The following is a 6000-nucleotide window of genomic DNA, read 5'->3' on the forward strand; positions in this document are numbered from 1 at the left end:
AATTCTCATAGGTTTATTGTGTCCTGTGAGTTCCCATGTTCTGGCTTGGGTGGTGACACAGCCTGATTTTAATTTGTGAAGAAGGCACAAATGGTGAAAAAAGCATCTTGCAACTGCTCACCAAATGAGTACCTTGCAGCAGTACATGCTGTGCACTTAAAATTATCCCAGTGAATTTTTCAAATGGCATAAATGCCATGCAGTGTTGAAGGAATACAGGGGAAAAAAAAATCCCATCTAACCTTCATGGCTGCTTTCCTGTCTGAATTTCATGGCTCTTGCTTAGGTAGCCCATAAAAATATATCAAGGGGAATTTTCCTTCTATTTTCTATTTCTCACCAAGAGCACTTCAAAGTGCTTGGGGCTTGTTCCCACTGGATAGGAGGAGAGTGAGTGGTTAGTAGCTTTATGGATTAGCCTGATGGCATTCTGCTGCACTTCTTACAAGCAGGATCCTTCCAGGAAGGTGTTCATTGATTATGCAGCAGTAATCATCAGGGATACTGCCTATGATCATCTGGCTTATTTTATTGATTTTGCAGGACTTAAATTTCATTAATATTTGGTTCCTGTCAACATTTGTGGAATGATTATTGTGCTTATGCAGCTTTTTTATGCCTCTGGTCTGAGACTTTGGGTGGAAGTGTAACCACTTCTAAAGGCAGAACACATCTGGTTGTAGAAAATGGCTATTTTTGTTTATTTATTCAAATAAGTCATCAGATCAGTCCTCATATATACAGCAGATCTTCAGACTGAAAAAGCTATATATGCCTATGCAATCACACAGAATTTGAATACTGAGGCCACTCCTATTATAAAGTAATCCAAATCCATTAAAATAATTGCAAGCATTAAAAGTTAGCATTTTTAAAAATGTTTTTTGTCTTTTTTTTTTTTTAATGTGAACTGAAGGCAGTGCTGCAATCAGTACCTGCACAAGTGTGTCATGGAATGAGATGGATGGGAATTTAATGTCTGTTGGGAAGTACAGACATAATTATACTGGGCAAATATCAGATCAAAATGTGGCAGCTCAAGTTTGCCAGAGTTGAATGAATACTGGGCATATTTAGTCCTGACTAAATTTCATCTTGCCTTTCAGTTGCTTTTGAATTTGGATGAACTGATAGCAAAAGCTGTGTGGAGGGCAGTTTATTGGTTTACACTGACCTAATGCCTATTGGCTACCTTGGAAATCCTCTCAGTGCCTAAGTACTAATGAGGCATAAATTAATATTTTTCAACAAGTATTCAAGGACAAGATTTCTAGTAAGAATGTTTTGCAGTTTTCTTTACCTCTCTCTTCAAAAAGCAAATCTTCTTTTCCTCTTGTTTGCTTAAGGTTTGTATTTATGTATGCACACAACTCCGTACAAAACATAAACCCCTGAAAATGTAAAAGGAAAATAATTCTGTTAAAGTGAAAAAAAATAATTATTCTGCTGGAGTGAAACAAAATTGTTGTCAGTAAATAAATGCAACTAACAACTTTTTTTGTGAAAACATCAGTAAAATGCAGTGTTAATTCTATGTAAAAGTGGTGCCATGTCTGTGAATACTTTGGCTGGGAAAAAATGGACAAGGTGTGACTCAGATAAACATTCTATTTCACTGGTGTGTTGGGGTTTTTTCTTTGTTTATTTACTTCTGTTTCCCATCAAAATCCCTTTAAGAAGGAAAAAAGGCTTTGTTCTTTTCTGTAAAATATATAACTGTGTGTTAGTAGGCAGTCAGCTTCTTCTTACTGTCTGACACAGTTTTATTATCATATGAACCTGCATTGGGGGTCTGTTTTGAACTAAATATATAATTAGTCTTAGACCTATTAATTTACTGAGAACCTTGAAGTTTTCTCTGGATCATGCTAATTTCCCAGAGGCAAATCCCTGGCAGTTTTTCAGTCTGCTAGATTAGAAGTGTCCCTTTCAAGTGCTCACCCTGACGGCTTTGATTCAATGCATTTCATTTCATGTAATAAATTCACCGCTCTTTTCAGTGTGAGGCTTGCAGAAAACCTCATCTTTAGAAAAGTCTTTTTTCATAACCAGTGATCTCCCTGGCTAAAATATTCCAGGGACTCCTCATCAGAGAGATGGCTCCAGGATGGATTGAAATGTGGAGGAAGGAGACTGAGCAGAGCCCTGCAAAGGAAGGAGGACGTGATGAAAGGCAGGGGGAAATAGGAGGTGGGAAAGGGAGTTTTCAGAGCAGAAAGCAGGTGTGTTTTTGTTTGAGATGACAGCAGGCTGTTGGGTTTACATCTCTTCCTGCATTGTTTTGTTCAGCTCTCAAGAGCAAAAGCATCCAGTTGTTCCAAGAGATGCAGCCCCTCCTTGGTGTGTGGCACTCAGAAGTCAGAACAGTGTGTGAAAGGTGTTCTTAGGCTCTATTTTTAATTTTCCTAATAAGGTGGGAGGAAGGGCCACCTGAACACTGTAGTGTGTGCTGAAATGATGCATGTATTGACATGAATGAGCTTCTAGTAAATAATTTCCATTTCCTCCTAACCCATATACAGGTGCCTGACAATTCTGGCACTTTGGTCTGCACATGCCTGTCACAGAATAGCTGTGATATTCTCATCAGAGAAATAAGGTGAAATAAGGAAGTGTTTCTCTGTATCTGAAATAAAGCATTATTTGAAGCTAATACAAAAGAATTTGTTTGAAAAACTCTCAGAGTTAGAATGTAATTTTTTTTTCCCAGCAAAAGCTCACTTGAGTAGCCTGATGTATGACAAAGCATGGCCAACAGTGTGCTAAATTTCTTTTTTTTTTTTTTTTAATTTCTAATCTGTTACACTTTTTCTTGACTGTGAAGCAAGAGCTTGGTGGAAGCAGCTAGATCTGACTAGATTGGGTTAAACTTCCTCCTACAATAAAAATGACTGTAACAGCTTTTCTCTGTGTAAAAGGGACTGCCTGTTCCCCCCAGGATCTACCTTTTGCTCCCTCGTAATTGAGATTTTGTAGATGCCTTCTGTGGAAATTGCTTGACCAGAAATAGGGCAGTGGGAATACTGTGGTGTCCTACTTTCCCAGACCCTGTTTTGCTGCTTTGTCCTTGGAAATTGGTAATGTGCTCTGTGTTCCTGAAAAGATGTTTGCCAAAGCTTCTCTTAAATGTACATCCTAGAGTCTGACTTTGCATTAAAGTATTTTAAGGGAGTGCAGAGCTTCAGAACTGTGCTGTACAGATCATGTGGGTTGGCTGTTCATACACAAATGCAGCAAATGCTGATCACCTCTGTGCTTCACTTTGTTTAAAAATATCTTTTATGGTATCTGTATTGTTTAAAAGCAGGAAAACATCAATATCTTTTCTCCAAAGAGCATTTCAAGGTGCAGCCTCTACTTGCTTTAAAATGAGAGTCACAATGCTGCCACTTTGCCTAAAGATCCACCTAAATAAGGCAATTTTTAGCAATTGCTGCAGTCTATGTCTGCCTTTATGTACCCCTGTTCTTCACCCAGCACTTTGGGGTTAGTGTTGAGTCCCTGGCTGGAAAGTTTTTAATTCCCAGAGTGATTCTGGAGAGGGTTGGTACAAATTTAGCCTCCTGCTTAGTGCAGAGTGAGCCTGTCAGTAGTTGTCAACATTCAAGTATTTTCTTTTTGCAGCCAGGTGGAACGATTGTATTTGTTATCCTAAGCATGTGTTGTTTTTATCTAAATCTAAGGTTCTCTTTTCCTGATTCTTACAGCTGGTTAGGTATTTGCTGAATTTTCTCAGACCTTTTGTGAACAGCGTGAGCTTCTTTGCTTCTCAGTTCAGTCATAAATTGTAGAAAATGAAATATGCAGATTGTACTTACAACTAATTAATAAAGACAAAGTGAAAATTGCACAGGCCAAAACACTTGTACTGTATTTTTTATTTTAGCAGTGTTCCTGTTCCATTTTAGGAAGGACAAATAATGTTCTGCTATTTATTTTCTGCTTCTGTTTTAAATCAGAGGAGTAGCACATAAAACATCCTTCTCAAGAATCACGTAATTAGTTTCTAAATGAGATCTTCTGATACCAATTTGGAACAGATAGAATGATTTGTGCAGAGTTAGAAGGATCTTTGTACATGTACATGCCCATTTGTACTAGGGCCTATAAATTACTGCATGCAGTCTGACAGGATAAAAGAGCACTGATAGCTAACAAATGAAGCCCACATTTGGCTGTAGTGGTTATTAATTAGATTTGCAGCTTATTTGATAGCTATGAGAAGCATAATTGAAAACCAGGCAGAGAGCTCACCCCAGCCTGACCATAACTCTCACAAGGCACCCATAAAATAGTTATGGGAGTTTAGGGGTCACCTATTGTGTCATTTCCATGCACTGTGCAAGGCAGCAAGCTCAGTCCTGTGCCAGTGACTCCAGAACAGAGGTACCCACAGAGGGATGGGGTCCGTGGGGAGGGTGCTTGGCCCTGCACTGTCACCCCCAGCCCTCAGGGGCTGCACAACTGCCCCTCATCTGCATGGGTTTTTCATGAACTGAAGGGGGCTTCTACTTTCCCCATCATCTTTCTTTCTTTTTCCCCCATTTCCCCCATCTTATTTTCCCCCACCTTTATTTTCCCCCCCCATCGTTTTCCCCCCCATTGTTTTTTCCCTATCTTTCCCCCCCTTTTGTTTTAATTTTCCCATATTTTTCCTCTTTTTTTCCCCAGCTTTTGTAGCTTGTCACTGCTATTACTTTTAGTAGTTTTAAGGGAAGTAGTTTACTAGTTTTAAGGTAATTTTAAGAAGTAGCAATTGGTGTTTGTGGGCAGGGGGATGGCTTTGGCATGACCTTTTTGTTACTGAAGCCAGATGTGTGTTGCCTGTCTGGATTGTGTATTCATTGATTTCCACCCCCCATTGCAATATTGGATGTGTAGTAAAACCCTTTATTCTGATTACACATTGTTCCCTTACAGATCAGTGCACCCTTCATATCCCTAATTGTGCTAAGCCAAAAAATGTGGTGTTCTATGAAGGTAAAGGATGGAAGAAGGGTTCTTCACTCAGCCAAGATCAAGGAAATGGCACAGCCTGGGATTTCTCTGCCTGGTTAGGAGGGAGCCACAGAGCTCATATCAGCTCATATTTTCTGCCATGGGTTTAAACACCTCTGGGCAAGGGTGAGAGGAGTCCTCTCTGAAGGAAGGAACTAAGGAATAATTTGATTAAATTACCTTTCATCCCATAAGATAATTGTTAACTGGGTAGCTGTCTGTATGTTTGAGAAGAGTAGCTGCCTCCTTCCAGGTGCAGAACCTCTGTGGCTGTAGGAACTTGGTGATTAATAGAGGAAAAAAAGGGTTTAGGGCTGGCAGGATGTGTAGGAATTCCCCCTGGGCAGTGCCCTGTGTGTGGGTTTTCACCCCCATACCTCAGTTTTGTGGAGTTTGGAACATATTGGTGCCTGTGAGGGCCTTAGCCTTGACCATGGTAATTAAATCTCACATAAATGGTAACCAGATGACATGCTTGTCTGCAGAATTAAGAACAAATTACATGCACCATAATTAAGAGTTTGTTTTTTTGGTTTGTTTTTTTTTTTTTTTGCACTGTTACATTTGTACCCAGCTTGCAATTCCAAGCGGTTTTTGGACTTAATTCTGTGATAGGATTTCTGAGTTAGGACAGTGATATGAAGCCAAATTCCAGGCATTAGATATTTCTTCTCAAAGAAATCAGGTGTAAATTCAGTAAAATCAGTTTTACTGATCAGGACTGAAGTAGCTAAATGTAGTAGAAGGCCTTTTTTCCCCTCTGTGTGAATAACTGCTGCATTTGTATGAAGGTTTATCAGAAACATTTTATAATGCTGTAGGAGTTGGCATTTCCAGTGGACCTGCCAAGAGAGGAATCCCTTCCTCTGAGGCAGCACAAATCAAATTAGCAAGGACTGAGTTCTTTCTTCTAATTGTAGGAGTTCTGTCAAATCTGTTTAATACTGAGATACAGCTGACCCACTTGTGTTTGGCACATGTCAGTGACCAGAAAAAAGCACA

This window comes from Molothrus aeneus, chromosome 7 (genome assembly GCF_037042795.1).
Source record: "Molothrus aeneus isolate 106 chromosome 7, BPBGC_Maene_1.0, whole genome shotgun sequence".
Classification (NCBI taxonomy): Eukaryota; Metazoa; Chordata; class Aves; order Passeriformes; family Icteridae; genus Molothrus; species Molothrus aeneus.